The sequence below is a fragment of the Strix uralensis genome, chromosome Z, assembly GCF_047716275.1.
Source record: "Strix uralensis isolate ZFMK-TIS-50842 chromosome Z, bStrUra1, whole genome shotgun sequence".
Taxonomy (NCBI): domain Eukaryota; kingdom Metazoa; phylum Chordata; class Aves; order Strigiformes; family Strigidae; genus Strix; species Strix uralensis.
Window position 1 is genome coordinate 2,574,903 of NC_134012.1, and position 17,582 is coordinate 2,592,484.

Consider the following 17,582-nt stretch of genomic DNA (forward strand, 5'->3'; position numbering starts at 1 on the left):
CTGTAGTCTTCTCCTGAGCGTGACTAGGTCCATCCTTCTGGGATTCTAACTCATATCACAAACAGGTTCATACACACATGTGAAAAGTTACATGTACAGTGTTACAAAACCTTTATTTCAGATGAAACAGCATGTTTTTGGTAAGGTTTTAAATCCTTACTTAGAAGTATTTGAAGTTATTTTAAAGGGATGGTCAGAATAACAGCACACACCAAAATTATGCTAATAAGTTAATAAATACACACACATGTGTATGTACATTCACACACATGTATATGGACACACATGTCGTAAATACAGTAAAGTGGATTAATCAGCTCAGGTAAATCAGCCTACAGCATTTTACTTTGGATCTCACTAACAAAATGTCCCTCTGCAATGAAACTGAGACACATCTGATGATCCAGCACTGCCTTGTTTACATCTAATGAACAAAACCACTCCAGATTGCTGATATGAAACACTATAGAAAGGAAGAAAAAAGATAAGAATTGAAGAAAGGGTTTTGGTTGGTACCAAAGTGATTCTGATTGAAGAATTTTGTTCCGGATCATACTTTGAGAGAAAGAGAAGAAGCAGTTCAGAGGGTAGCATGTGGTTATGCATAGTGCAAGCATCTCCTGATATCCACTATCATAGGCTGCACCAAATATTAAATTTTCTCTCTTTTCTACTTGAAGAGATAAGCGGATAACTACTGAAAACAAAACATGACATGCAATTTCATGATGTTCAGTATGGCCCTCACTCTGCATTCATAACAGCACTTTGGTTACATAAAAAACTCCATGAGTTTCCAGAGAAATCCTGTCACATACAACATTAAACATTATTTACATTTAATTAGGCAAAATCAAATCCTGCAAGTTAGTTCATTAGATTTCTCCAAGGCCAGTTGTTTATGTAAGCACTGAATCATTAATATGCAGCTACTTCCATAATTATAAGGCTGTCAGATAAGAAACCTGCTGCCTTGGATAGATAAAGAAACTTGGAGATAGTCACAGATATAAACCCTGATTCAGCTCTACCGTGTTTGGAAAAACCTAGCCTAAAAATGCAGAATCACTTTCAGATGCAAACCAGTAACACAGAAATGAAACAATGAATCCCACATTAATGAAACCTAGACAAGAAAGCAGGAAATAAAATAATGACTGCAAATTCTTATTTTTGGAAAGAAGAAAGTCCAAGAAGTTGAGTTATAGTGTTACGTATAATTCTAAATTTATAAAGGTGGTGAAACTGTATTTTCTTCTTTGCCAGGGAAGAATTTTCTTTTTTGATGGATCTTTATTTAGGCAGCAGCATCTCTGAACGATATGGTGAAATTCAAGGCGGGGCCAGTATGTTCCTAGAGAGTACAATCCAGGATACTTGGCAAAGTTACTTAAGAGGAGAAAGATAGATATCACATTCACTCATGTTTCTTTTTCTATGTTTCATCATACCTTAACACTTCCCACAAACACCACATATGCATGATATGGTCTACAGTGGACTCCAAGGATTACTCTAACTTGGTAGAAGGATCTATCCTCAAAAGGTACTTTTTTTTTTTTTTTTTCATACTCTACCATAGGTTTCATGATAACAAAACATTATTGAAGACAAAACAGGGCACAGACTAAATGTTGAATCTAACTGATCTCCTAGGGCAGGTTTCCCAGCTGGACCTTCTTTTAGGGGGTACTTTATCTTCAGATTTTCTTTCACACACAGAACACTCATTTCTAGGTGGTGAAGCACTGAATTGACACAAGAAAGGGAAATTCTGTCTTATATGAAAATCTTTCTAGCTAAGGACAGGCGCTGACCAGGCCAGTAAAACACCTTTCTTCTTAGAGGAGGACTGTGTTGCCACTGAGTAACTCTTCTACTTTAAAAAAGTCTGAACATTTATTTGGAACCACATCACAGATTCCCTGAGACCTCCACATAGAGCTGCTCTGTATGACACAGGATCTACAGGAGATCTCTGAAGTGGCCTCTGGGGATACCCCAGGATGCTAAGGATCTCTGAAGTGTGCTGCAGACCTCACTTCAAGCACATTAATTGATTTGTACAGAGAGTGTTTGGTTCCTAACAGATAAATTCCCAGTGCCGTTTAGGAGGTTTCCATAGTGCCTGAGGCCCCCAGACAGAGCAGACCAGCGCGGTTCCACATTTACACCAGCTCTGCCCTGTCCTGGTGTAAGCGGCTACAGAGCAGGTGAGGCTCCTCGCAGCACCTGAAGGGACACTGCGGAGCCTGTTTCCAGACACCTGAACCCTGCTCTGTGCAGCCAGGTGTGGGCTAAATGTCCACGCACAGAGACGATGGACTTCTAGGCATTACAAGTGGGATTAAAATAGACGTTTGGTGCAATGTGAGATGCCCTCGTGTATGCCTCCTGGCTGAACTGGAGAGGCATATGTTTTTCTCAGATCCCATGTCACTTCTGCCTGTTTCGTGTATATTCATAGGATATTAGGCTTTAAAACAGCCTAAGTGGCAGTAGGTCAGTACGTTAAACACCTGAATTGCTCCCCAGTGTTTAGACACCAGTGGTTGTGTTGGAAATAGTGTTGCCAGCAGGACTAGGGAAGGGATCGTCCCCCTGTACTCGGCAGTGGTGAGCCTGCACCTCGAATACTGTGTTCAGTTTTGGGACCCTCACTACAAGACAGACATTGAGGTGCCGGGGTATGTCCAGAGAAAGGCAACGGATCTGGTGAAATATCTGGAGCATGAGTCTTATGAGGAGCAGCTGAGGGCACTGGGGGTGTTTAGTCTGGAGAACAGGAGGCTGAGGGGAGACCTGGTCGCTCTCTACAACTCCCTGAAAGTAGGTTGGAGTGAGGGAGGGGTCAGTCTCTTTTCCCAGTAACAAGTGACAGGATGAGAGGAAAAGGCCTCAAGTTGTGCCAGGGGAGGTTTAGATGGGATATTAGGAACAATTTCTTCACTGAAAGGGTTGTCAAACACTAGAACAGGCTGCCCAAGGAAGTGGTTGAGTCACCATCCCTGGAAGTATTTAAAAGACATGTAGATGTGACACTTAGGGACATAGTTTTGTGGTAGACTGAGCAGTGTTAGGTTAATGGTTGGACTTGATGGACTTAAAGGTCTTTTTCCAACCTAAAAAATTCTATGATTCTATGGTTCTATGGTTTATTTGTCTGCACCCTCATGTTGAGCTCCACCTCACTCTGCCTTAGTCCTCACAGCAAGAAGGATGCCCAGGGCAGGTGGGGTGGGACAGGACGGTGAGGGGCTATGAGGTAACACAACCCCGGGTCAAGAGGTTGTTCCCACATGGACAGGAGTGACCGTGGGCTCTCCATGTACACTGTTTTCCCCATAGGCTTGAGTTATGGGGTTTGTCCACCGCAATGCATTTAACAAGGCTGAAGAGTGACAGCCTTTTTTCCCCAGGAAGCCAAGGTCTGGGCCTTCCATCAGCCCTGGCTCTGCCCGGTGATGTGGTGGCCGTGTCACAGCCACAGGACGTTGGAGGTGGATGTGCCACAGGGGTTCCTGGCACAGCTGTCCAGGATGGATCAGGAAGGGGTGCGAGGTGAGCTGGCCCAGACTAGAGGCCAGCAGGCAGCTGAGCAAGGGCTGAGGCGGGAGTAGGGAGGGGATGGTTGCTGGGCTGGGGAAGGGGTTGCCTCTGGCGTGACAGATGGCTGCTGCTCCTCTTTGTCTTCCAGACCTGGAGGCCACATGAGGATAGGACCAGACCATCACGCACTCCTGTCCTCAACCACACAGCCAGAGATTTGTTACCTCCTACAAGGACACTGACACAAAGTACTCAGGAGTTTGGCAGAGCCCTGGGCAGGGGATGCCTGTGGTGACTGAGGGTGGTTGCTCCCTTGGTTTGTTAATATTATCCTGCCTTTTACAGCCGCAGACCCAGACAGGGACATGGTCATACTGCGGCACTCTCCCATCTCCCTCTCCAGCTGCTCTGCCATTTTTCTGGAAAGCCTTTCACCTAAGGACAAGAAATCACAAAGAGCTCCAGGCTCAGCTGCACCATGGTCCCACAGGCAGCCTGTGGCTCTGCACAACCTTGGTCAAGAGGAGCTCCACGCCACCTCCCTGCTCTGTCTGAAGCGTACCTTGAAATACAATTTTCTGATTCAGGGACCATTGGCTGGGTCTTCTGGTTTGTGTGGACTTTTGTGTGAAACTTCTGGGCTTTTCCTTACTGTCCATATTACATTTATTTTATAGATCATTTTATATGTGTAAAGATATATATATATCTTTATAGGTATAGTCATATAAAGAACATCTTCATCCTCCTTACTTGAAGGAAGTGTGGAGACAGTCAGAATCTGCACTGAGATCGTGTGGATATGATGGTTTCAACCATGGAACCTGGCCCTTCACAGAGCAGTATGAAAACATATGTCATGTGAACCAAGACTTGGGCAGTGGGATGAAACAGGAGGCAGAGGTCAGCTCTGTGCAGACCTCATGACAAGGTCATTTTTTTGTCAAGTTCACAACTGGATGTTTTCCGCTCTACCTCTGGGAATTTTCACTTGACGTCATCAAAGGAAAACTCTTACTACATATATTCCAAATCACCTTCTCGTATGCTCCTAACCTCTGCTGCCACTATATCTTTTCATGTTAAGTAGAAAAAGATACCAGGTGTCATTTAAACCTTTCAGAAAATATAGCTGAAAAGCTAAGCAGTCACAAAAAGCCATTTTGCTGAAATTCCTTTCTCTAAGTCTTATGTGACCGTGCTGGTATATTCATTAGTTTGACAAAATCAGAGCTTTACATATGCATTCATTACCTAAAGCAACTCTCAGTTTCAGCAGTTTCAGCAGTTTCACTGCTTCCTTGTATTCACACCAATGTACTAGATGAAGTTATGTTTGTATCTCATGCATGATCTATCGGCCTTTTTCACATTTTAAGCATAGTAAGCACTCTTCCATCAGAAAAACACTTGCTAAATCAATGGGAACTTTTGTTCAATAGGTAATGGTCTTCAAAAATGCAAATCAGGTGATGCTACGGAAGGAAAAGAATATAAATTGAAAATAATGTTCGGTGGAAAATGATGTACCCTCATATAGTACATTTGGCTTTGTGATGATGCCTCTCTGAGGCATTATTTAGAGGTAGACAAAGGAAAACTCGGGCAGAACAAGGCTATATTGTGCAGGGAGTCTGTAAGGATTGAACCTGTTTTGTTTAGTAGGGGTCAGGAAAGACCTGACAAAGCAGAGTTGCAAAAAAGGTAGGCTAAGCCCTTCTTCTATGAGAACAAAATAATGCTCGCTGAAGCTAGATAAAAATACAAAAGGAGTTATCTCGTTAGGTGATGCACAGCCTATAGAATGAATTGACATCGAATGTTATTAAGATTTAGATGAGCAACCCTGGGAGTGTGTTTTTGGCTATGAGTATTTATAGTGGAATTCCCACAGGTTAATAGAAGAATAGAGATTAACAGCGAAAAGATTATACATATATTTTACATCTGCATAGCTTTGAGGTATTCATATAAATATCAATAAAAATATCCCTTGCTGTAGTAATGGCAGGTGTTGATCAACTGTTCAAGCAGCATGTGCTGCTTAAATCTTTGATGCTGTTCTCCAGCAGTAAAACACGCTAGGTGGTCGGCTGTCCCCATCGCTGTTCCTCCCTCACAATTGTTTACCCTGCCTCTATTGGCAAATGTGAAGCATAACACTAATCAAATGCTTATTCCCCTAAGGTTGTCATAAAAATTTTCCTCTGTAGTATTTCTTGCGCCACCTCAGGCACGTTATATGAAACGCTGCAGGAGAGAGGATGAAGACCCGACTGAACAACTCATCTGGATTAGGCAGGAATTCTTGTATGAGTTTTTATTCACTAACATGTTTCCCGTCCTTCCCTCAACCCCAGCCTCCAAAATGTACAACTGCAACTCGTCTAGTGGTGCTCAGTCACACCTAAAAAGTGAGTAACCCCTGCAAAGGGGTTAAGTGACCAATAAACCCTTAGAAAGCAGAAGAACTAGACAAATCGAGTGCAGTAGCAGAGCAAATCTGAAGCCACATGTTCATTAAAGCAATGGGGCATATTAAAATGTTTTATAATGTTTACGACAAGCAGCTCAGTGCAAAAGGAGGAAAGCTCTGTGTCTGGGTTTTTCTAAGAGTGGAACAATTTAACACTGAGATCTGAGCTCTGTTAAATAATTCCTCTTGAGCTCACCACTGCTTGCCTGTTGGCTTTCAGTGACAGATGAGTCAAAGAGCAGACCTCTAAGCCATAGGGGCTTTCCACAGAGGCTGGAAGTTTTAAAACACAGGTGAGAAGCTGTGGAAGTGCTTAAACCAGAAGGTATCATTCAGCACAAGATCGCTGCCTCATGATCTCATCTGGAGTGTGGATACTCATGGAAGACCCAAAAACTTGAGACAGAGGTGGAGAGTGAAAAGCTCACAAGTAATTTTTAAAGAGCTCCACCAAAGCACTGAAGAAACTGATACATATTTTTGATGAAAGTTTTTGAAACTTCCCACCTTTCCAAACTCCACACAACCTGGGTTTATTTTATTTTTTTTTCTCTTAACCAAATGAAATTGCTTGCCACGGGGACTCCTCTTGCTTCCTCACTGCCCCCAAGCTCTCATAATTCCTATGCAGCACAAAAGTAAACTCTTTAAAAGCAGCAATCAGAATAAGATCAGTGTATCTTTAACACAGTAATAGTATGTGTCAAGCACTACAAATTCTCTACACTTGCCCATCGTCTTCTCTTATTACAAACCCACCAGTACTGTTTTCCTAAAAGCACCTTTCAAGTAATCTGCCTTTTACTGAAATGCGACTGCTACTGTGTACTATTTTAAAAATGGCTTGACAGAATTGCTAATGTTCTCATTCCTTCAGGATATTTCCTAATACTTGTAGCCTTTTCATGTTTCTAATTAGGCCAGTAATGGTCCCTGAAGTTAAACCAATTAAAATTATTTACTGTGACACATAGTGTGGAGATAATTATCTGATATCTGAATCCAACTTCTGCTTACTTCGCAACATTACTTAATAGAAAACAGGGAAACTGATGCCCGTGCTTTCATTTTACTTGTCTACCAAATGTGTTTGCCCTATAGCAAACTGTTTAAATAAAGCATTAAAATCTTTGCGGTGCTAATCAAAATGTTTAAAATCCACTCACACTTCCTTTATAGTTCTGAGAAGCATATAAAACTCTTACACATTACCTTTTACGTTATAGTTGCTGACCAATGTGGTATTATACCCACATTGTACATAGATGATGCAGCTTATGCAGTTTCTAAAAACATTTCCAGCTTTTTAGTTTCTCTTAACATGCATGCAACAGAATAAAGACCTGAAATTTTTAGGCTTATGAATACAGCAAGGTTATTTTTTTTCAATAAAAATATTTAGTGTCCAGATATGATTCAGGCTACATGTCACATTTCCCTTAGCTGAGTTTTTCTGGGAAAGGGAGGAATTGAGATGAGATTTTCAGACGTACCATGTGCTGTAATTAAGCATTTCAAATTTAGCCAAAGTTTACTTGGAACTTACTAATTCCAAAACCTCATGGGAGGGGGGGGAAAAGACAGATGACAAACAGAAGTAAAATAAATTGTGGGACAGATAGTGTTTTTCACTAAAGTAACCACTACAGGAGCATCCCCCTAAGGGAAAAAAAAAAAAAAAAAATCAAAAAAATCCTCTACACCACAAATTCTGCATTTGGAAACAATTTGGCCTGTTTGCAAAGTGAAACTGGTTGAAGTCTTCACACAGAAACTTGAACCAGTAAAAGAATTTCTATTTTTGCTGAAATCTGTCAAATGCTGCAAATTGCAATAATCTAGAAAGGTGTTCAGCAAACTACGGGGACAAGCCAAGACTACTTCCACACGACAGGATATCACTCCCATAGCACAGACAGTGGGAAGATGCTGTGTTTGCTTTGCCAAATTCTCTGAGCTTTGTGGCCAACCTGAAACCTAAATGGAGTGTTTATGGGTTTGTCTAATTCAAATTTAACGTTGCATTTTTGCACTTCTCTGGTAACTGAAAATGTATACATGAACTTAGTGCGCAAGAAATTTGCTCTACTTGCAGGCTGGGAGAATCGAGCCTGCTGAAACACATGCAAAACAGGCAGCAACACAGCCTGTTCCCCTCCCTACTCCAGGGATGTGACTTTTTGGGGATGAAGGTAGATCGGCATTTTGCGCTCAGCTGATCACTGGGCTATGTGAAAAGTCAGCTGGGCTGGCTCTACCTCCCTGATCTGTGATTTTTCACATCTGGCCTATAAATCCACAGCTTAACATCTGAGGCATTCTCAGCTAGATTGTGATTTGTGTATGATGCACAGGAGGAAATGTTACCGAGTCGCAAAACTTTTTCTGTTGTTCCAGATTTTAGTTCATTGAAGATACAGAAAAATATGTGAATAAATATGTTTAGGGGCACAACCCGCCTACTCTACATTCTCAGAGATTTCAAAGAAATGGTTTAAATCGTATAATGAATAAACATATTCCTACGTCATCATTATCTAATCCCTTCTACTTCCTTCAATTTTGCATACATCGCAGCCTTTAATGTGCCATCAAGTTGTACTTAAATGAACAAAGCAATTGCAGACATTGTCAGACATCACTCTTATGGGGAAAGAATTTCATATTTTGGGAAAGTTCTCTGTCCTGATAAGGGGGATCAAGTCAGCTTGTGGACAGTAACTACTCTGTACATCTTAATTTACTTAATATTTCTTTCACCCTCTTGTCATTGCTAACTAATTCAGATACTTACATTCTTTTATCTTACTGATCACCAAAGCTAATTAATTCTTGTCTGCTCATGGTGCTATTGAGAGCAAAGGAATGTGCGCCAATTCCTGTCACCAAGGAGTTAAAAACTCCTCAGCCTTCACTCTGGAAGGTTTGCTCCTATGCCCTTTTAGACAATGACAAGCTGTTAAGTGTAAAACTAATTAACATTTCAAAAACTAGTGTTAATCAGTAGTACTCAGATTCATTGGGAGCCCTGTTCTGTGGAGTTTTTCCACTTGTTCTTTTTATACTATAACTTCCAAATTATTGTGCTAATTTTAGCTGTTGTTTACTGGATTGAGAACACAGTGAAACATTACAAGACTAAAGTCGCTTGAAATACATTACTGGTTTGTTTTTTTAATATCTCCCTTAAAATCTGGTCTTTATTCTGCTGTTCCTCCTCCTTCCCTCCCCCATCATTCTGTTGAGTGGCAGAGCTGATTCTCAGTCGTTTTTATTGTTGTACTAAAGGACACATTATATTTAAGATAACAACTGATCACCACCCTCCATCAGGAGAGAATGCTGGTGAAATATAAATTAGACTTCTCCTAAAGGCCTGTCCATATGATTATTTTTATGTTGAAAAGAATAAAAAAGTTTATTTGCTCTGTTTGTAATTTCGATTTTGAAAGCAGAATGGTCATCATAATTTCACCATATAGAAATAGGGGGACGTTTTTGTTTTCAAAGAAACTAGATTGCTTGGGTTTACTGTTGAAGGCAAGTTCTAATATGCATTAGGACATGATCTAGATGCTGAAGCACTTTAGCTTCTGTGGAAACAGATCATAATGGAGAACTATCAACAATTTATAAATGCAAGACTGTTCTCAGTATCAAGATGATATTGGCAGACAGCTAGATATTAGTGGAAACTGAAGAAAGGGGTGAAGGAGACTGCTAACAACCTCTTCAAAAATGTGCATGTGGATGATCCATCTTTGCTTTATAAGCACCAGAGGAGGAGGTGACAACACAGATGACTTGTGTGGTCTGCTTCAGGTTGGAAAGAGTGCAACGCGTACTTACTCTGTTGGTGTGGACAAAAATTACTATGAGGAAAGGGTCTTATATTTCAGTAATTTACAGCTGAAACTTGAAAAGTGGTGATAGATTTCGTGTTGTTGCTATCAACTGGGTAATGAAAAGAATCCTGAAGTTTACGATGAATGTAAGCAAGGTTTAAAGCAGTAGGACTGAGATAACTTTGAGTGCAGAATGAAATTGTCAAATTAACAAAAATTCAAATTTACCCAGATTCAGAGGCAGCCCAGTTGCTTTGTTTAGGGGAACATGCCCCTCCAGCCTCAGCTATCAGATGCATTCACTGAAGTGCTGGAACTTTCACAGCCCTGTGGAGGACTTGGTTTACCTTCAGAGCAACGGAGAAAGCCTCCTACTTCAGATGTTTTACATCAAGACAGACATAATGGATAGATGTGATTAGCAGAACCTTAGAATTTGATAGGAACGGGTAGTTATCTGCTGTAAAGTCAAGGACCATATTGGACCGTGTCATCCTAGGGGAATCCCAGAGTTTTTTGAACTGTGTTTCTGAGGATCTCACGGGCTGAGGGTTAAAGCTCAGTGTAAGAGTGGAACAGCTCTGTAAGTATTATGTGGGACCATAGATGACCTTAAACCCCTGCAACACAGCTGGCATTGTGGCCTGGGCCAGGAGGGAGACTGGAGAGGAGTAACCTTGGATAACACGATCATTACGTTGGCTTGAAGGTAGAACTAACAATATTCTTTATTCTTCTAAACACTGATGTTCACCTCGGACATAATCACGTCATTCACATTATTCCCATTAGCCTTACAGTCTTAACCTTAAGCCTTTTAAATTTAGATCTTTAATTTCTCTCGCATCCTGTCTGCATAATGGTCCATGAAAGAAATGTTATTGCATAGGCAGTAGGCCTAAAGGGAGACTGGTATTTATGTAGACCTCTGATGAAAAATAAGTCATGGTCATTGAATTAGGTTTGACTGTTCAGTTTTAATTTGGAAACTGTATAATATCATATTGAGCACTGTTGTATTGCTGATTCAAGTATATCACAAGGCAGCCTCTCAGTATTCTTGTGAGACCATTGATGTAACATTCTGCAAAAGTATAAGTCAGTTCATTGCATTTCAATATCCACTTTTTTGTCCGCTACTTGGTATTAAAACACATTTCTCAAAGGAAGTAATGGCTTTATAAATACATCCCAGTCCTAAATTATTTTTCTAAAACTGAAGAAATCCCATTACTAATTAATAGCTGATGTTGCACTTTAAGTTCATAGTCCCTGCTCGAGTAGAATAGGTACACCCTACTTCCAGGACCTGGACCCTCTGATACCTTCATCTTCTCTATAGATATTATTTTCAATATAACTCATTTTAGTCCTATAAAATTTATTAAGTCAAAGGGTATACAAGAACTAGTGAAAACTTCTGGTTTAACTTCACAATATGATGCCATAATTTGATCAAACTGAATTCATCTTTTCAAATTCAGCTAACCTGAAAAGGAACTACTTGAGGTGACAAGGAATCTTACTAAGGCTGTTTTCTCATGAAGCATATTGCAATGAGCTTTTCAAACTTCAGATTTTTTGCAATTCCAGTGGAACTGTGCTTAAGTTTTATTCTAAATGAACATCCAGGTGATTGTGGTTATAGTGCAAATGTTTGCCAAAACAGCAATTTAAAGAAATGCACATTTATAATAAAAAGTAACCTTGTAATATTGGCTCAGTGACAATCAAGGTTTTCCCAAAGTTCATATTCAGGAAAGTGTATATAAAACAATTCCTTGAATATACTGAAGTTTAGTACTGGGTATTAATTCTGGGACATTTACCTTTTAATTTGTTCTACAAAAAAATGAAGTATCAGGGAGATTTTTCTCCAATCAACATGTTTTGAATGGGTTAACTGGAGTGATTTTTTCCTGCATCTGAAAACAGTTGTCCCTTGCATGTCTGTCTTCACCCTTTTCTGCCTTGAAGTACAAGCATGACCCATGAAGCCTCAAGCAAATGTAAAGAAAAGGAGCATTGTTGTGCAGGCACCCTAAATGATGGTACAGAAATTTCTTTTCAGTGGATGACTGACTCCACTTCTGCCTGACAGAGATGCAAAAACATTTCAGGCTGAGGAGTCATATTAGTTTTGCTCCTTTCCATCTGTTTTTCTTTCATATGACAAAAGTTGAGCTCAGATGTTACAATTTTCAAGAACACTCTGTGTCATACCCAGAATCACAAAGATCAGAAGAACAAATTATTTACCTAAATTTTCCACATATTGGCAACAACTTGGATGAAAATAAACCTTCACTCTTGGTCCTTGGAAAGCTGTAGGCCACTGGAACTAACAAAGCAATCTAAAAATTATTAATGGTCTGAAGTCTTGAATTTGATGGTAAGGGTACTTTTAAAAGATGACAAATAACTGAAAAGTGTGTGTTAGGGAAGCAGAAATGAAGGCAAAAAAAAATCTGTAGACAAAACTGTAGTAATGATAAACCCAATATCTATCAGTGAGGTTTTCACGTTCAACAGTTTGCTTATCAAAATGTCACTTTTTATGAATTTCAACAAATGCTGCAAACCGCAGGCCTTTAAAACATGTAAGAGAGAGGAAAAAAAACGCCTCCCATTTCTAGAAGCTTTCAGGTCTCTACTAAGCCCACATTCACAGGATCAGCCAAGCAGTATGTGTATGCAGCAAGGGGAGGCTTTCTCCACGATAAAGCCCCTGCACTCCAAGCACAGCTGCTGTTCGTTACACACCCACCACGACAACATGGTTTTCCGCAGAGATCTCCAAATCCAGCAAGAGTCCTTCTAACAGAGAGGCACTGAAGTATTTTGCACAAATAAAAAGAGTTCATGAATACAATAGTTCATTATACACGAGCTCCTTCGGACTTCTCCTCACTCTAAATATAGCCATGACGTGTCAGCTTTTAATTCCCTGTACACAGTGTTGCACAGAGCTTGGTGAATAAGTGGCATGGATTTGTTGAAAACACTTCAAGACGCCCACACTTGTGCATCCACAGGAACAAGAGAGGCCAGAGAGGTTGTTCGTGCTGCTTGAGAGGAAAGCAATACTTCTCTGCAGCTGTAGGTGCACTTCAATACCATTAAATCCATGATTATTTACACTACGGGAGCATTCCTGACCTCTGCAGGCAGTTTAAACTTTTAGGTTTAGCCTTTCTTTTTTCCCAAACAAAGTTCTTACAGTCATAATTTTTCCTCAGTGAGTTTCTTGGAGAAAAACATAATACTTTTATGTGTGTTATGGGGATGAGGTGAAGTATATGTCAGCAATTTTGTGTAAATAATTGATCTTATTATGCTTTGCAAGTGAAAATCCATATGTCTGTCCTTTTCACTGAGATATGTTTCATTAATGGGGACACTGTAAACCACTGTATCATGAAGTTTTTGCTAGGCACCGTTTTTTAAAGAATCGTGTGAAGTGTGTTGACAATTTATCCGTTTTTATCCTCTCTTTACACACCAGATAGAAAAGGGCCTGGTGCCCAAGCCAACCTGTTCACTCAAAGAAGTTGAACACAATCGTCTTGCGAGTGGGTGAGATCCAGGTTTCCCAGAATCCTGGGCCTCTTGTGAGCTCTCGGAAGATGACACTGTTGGATCTCATTACAGATGTTAGACCTCAGTAATTAAACAGATATCTATCTTTTGCTTAGTGAATCTGCAAAATTCATGTTTACAAACTTCAGTGGGTATTTCTTCCAAGCTCTAAACCTCGTTGGCAGGTCCTGAGGTTTTGCTACCGGCTTGGCACTGCATCTCCTTCTCCTGGAGCCCATGTTGCAGCCCCATCCACGTTGCCCACTCCCCTTCTGCCTGGTCTAACATCTGAGCCAGACGCTCTGGGCACCCAAGGGGTGAACTTGGCAGCTCTGCAGCCCGGATCCTGAGCCACAGCATGTACTTTTCCAGCAGCAGCATCTGGGTGTTTGGTTGGCCTTTTATCTGGCTTATGCTGGCTGTTGTGGTGGTTATAGAAAGTCTCTGAGGCTGGCAAAGGAGTAGTCTGATGGTCTGTCTAGTGGATGTGAATGTATTTTTGTTATTCATTCACATTTAATTGTCATAAATTTATCCCCCACTACGCATCTGAATAAAGGCCCTGAGAAAGTTCTCCTCTGAGATCTTTGTACGATATGGGACCTTTACCACCATGTTTCCTCTCACGGTCCTTCTGCACGTTCTCTGTGTTTACCCTTGGTAGCCTTCCTCTTGCAGTTATGTTTCAGTAATGAAATTATTTTGTGGTTAGCATACATGTTCATAAGACATTTCTCTGCATAAGAGGCCTTCTGCTTCTTTCAGTTTCAGGGTCTAATTTTAGACCCAGATCATCACAATCCAATTCATATCTCATACTCCATATTCATAGTTTGATTCAAAGAACAAGATTATTATAGTCAAACTAGTAAGGTTTTTGTCTCTTAATCAGAATATTAAAATGGTATGGATTTCAGTTTTTAATACAGACTCTCAGGAAATCAGAAATACCTATTTACTTTATGGCCTCTCCAAAACAAGACCATATGAAGCAGGTTGGAAAAGTTTTCTTTTAATACTCACTCTTCTCTGTCTTAAATCAATTTCCCCTCCATGCTGTCCTCCAATAGCCCCCAGAAATAAAACTTTATGTTTATGTCTCTAATGTCCTCATGTTGACAGAGTTTAATATTCCTTCTGCCTTTTACACAGTTCTCTTTGTGTTATTAGTGAGTATAATAAATAGGTATAAACGATGCTCCTGGCGAAGTCTTACAACGGAAAATGATAACATCTTTAAGCGGTACTTAAATTTGGATGGAGTAAAGCAGCAGATTATTCTGCAAATAGATGGGGGATTTTTTTTCCCCTCCTCTTTGTTGATAGCTTTCTGATGTGAGTACAAAAAAAGAAGAATGTAAATAGGCTGGATGTCCTTGCTACGCAAAATACAACTCCCTATATGGTAAGATATGTGACACCTATCTCACAGACAGGAGCTTACAATCCTGTTCATTAATTTTATCACTAACATAAACTTTTAATATGCATATGATCAGTATATGGGACTTCCAGGGCAGCTTAAAATGACTGTAACCTGTAATTACTGCTCCTGTACTTGATTATAATAATCTGATTGCAATTATTCAGTGATTTTAATACAAGCCCCAAGCTACATAACAATAATTCAAGTGCAGTGATTGGGAACATGTTTCTGTTTGGCTGTGAAATGATGTTTTAATCCGCACTGATTCAGGGATCTGGCTATAGTTCTATTCATGTAATTAAGGCACATTTATACAGTCAAGTAGAATAACTTTAGTTTGAAGTGAATTTAATTAATGCAAAGACTCTATATAAGTCAAAATGGATCATAAGCATGAATTCCTTAGATAGGAATAATAAAGCAAAGATAGCAGTATTTGGCTGGTTTGGCCATTACAATGAGCTGGCTAATTTTTAGATAAAAATGAACAAGCACATGGGAAGATGGGAGGAACCTGCTTACAGCAGTGCTACAAGATGTATTTTAGCTGATGTCCAGAATTATTACTGAAAGTTTAATCATTTCCATGCTCTTGACTTGGCCCTAAGTTTAAGCCCATGATCAGAAGCAGGACTTTAAAATACCCCTGTAGATGCTTTATTCTGATGAAAATTTTGAGTAAGCCTAAATTTTAAATGAGAGTAATCTCTGGAGGTTGGCTATCCATTGTCTCCTAGACCTTCATTTAAAAACCAGACTTGGTAAAAAGGTTTCACACAACAAAATCAAGGCCTCTAAAAAGTGTATTTTGAGGACTTACATCAAGTCTATTCTTAAGCAACAAAAATGTCTGCAATGGGAACATTGCACTACTTTTTAAAATACCCTTTCTGAAGATGCTACAAAAACACAAATGCCCCATGAGCAGATGCATTAAATGAATTTTACTTTAACATGTAATATAAAAATGACAATATTTTCTTTATCAAAAGCATATTTACTTAATAAGCCAGCTCTTCTTAAATATAACTGTTTTTTTTTTTTTTTTATACCAAAGAAGAAAGCAAATGACTGACTTACTTTTCATACTAGCTCTTTCATTTCCTACCTGAATTGAAAAGTTTACTGCCCCACAAGAGAAAAAGAATAAATGAGCTCATCCATGAGTATTTATGGTTGTATGGGGATCACACTCACTTTTTACACAGTGACTTCCTAGGTTTTCTGCGTTTGTGATGGTACTTGGGAATGAAAACTTTTTTAAAAAAACACCACAAACAAAGCAAAGAAATCAAAACCTGAAAACAGTTTAAAAAATTGCACCAACATCAAATCATGGAGAAGGTCTTATATCAAGCTTTTTGGGAAACACATTTTTTCCCCCCAATACTACTATTATGCTCTCACAAAAGCATATCTTTTCTCTTATTGATATTGATCCTAAACACATAATTTACTGATTACCTGTGAATTAAGTGTTGCTAATAACTCAATAATTGCTTTGATCCTGATTTGGCTTAAACTGTGTGGACTGAGCTTTTACAGCCTGAGAAAAAAATAGTAGGAACTTCAGATAGTAATTTCTGAAGTTGACCAAGTTCTTACACCAGGTTTTAAGTACTTCCAAACCCACAATACTATTCTAAGACTGGTTTGATACCTGATTTCCTGCTCCAGGAAAAAACTCTGCTGTGGTGAAATGTCTGTTTTTCAAACAGACTTTGCATGGAAGAAAACTAAAGGTATTTTTAATAAAAAATAAATTTGTCATTGTTATGAGTACTACAGAAGGCAGGAGAAGTGTCTTGTTACATACCAAATCAATCAGTTTTAGCCTTCTGGTTTGTTGGTACTGTAAGACAAAAATTCTGGAGAGGCATCATTACTAGTGAACAGATGCTGAAAAGCAATAGACTGTACACCTAGGTGTAATGCCCGCTCTCACCACTGCACAATAACTTAAATAATTAGGTGTTGCTGTTACCTCCTATATCTACTGGTGCCTCTTACTCAGAGGCAGACAAATCATCCCTAACAAAACAAGTTGTACCTACTTACACTAACAACAAACATTATGTCATTGTAATAAAAAAAATCTTTACATCTTGACACACAGAATATACCAAAAGTTAAAGAATGAGTGACATCTGCTTTGTCAGTTACTTGTATTAAAAATGTTGATCAAATCTGAATACTTGTTTTATATTTTCAAATAGTCCACAAATAAAATGGGCTCCAATACTGAACTTTGAATAGCTTATGAGAGGCAAATCTAATATAATTTGTTTTGTGCTTTTTTCTTCGCAGAAGTCAGAGAAATTTGAGAATTTTTATTTACTTTATTTTATTTAAATTTTTATTTTATTTTTTATTTTAATTAGTGCTGCTGTGTTCCCTCTCTTCTCTGTGTGTTTTTTTTTCTTCTGATAACATTGATTCTATGGGAGTTGACTTGAAAAATCAGCACAGGGAAATAACATGGCTGCATCACTGAAGGTTGACTGTGTCACTGCTTGAGGCTTTTCCACAAGCCATCTGCGTCAGAGCAGGCTTGCATCCCAATAACTGATGAAGCAAGAAATCTTTGCCACCCCTCGTCACGCGGTTATGACAATGTGGCTAAAGTTTCTCTACAGAGTGAGCCCTGATATTTTGACATCTGCTTATATGAACTTCAATTTTATTTTCATTCATACTGAACACCACC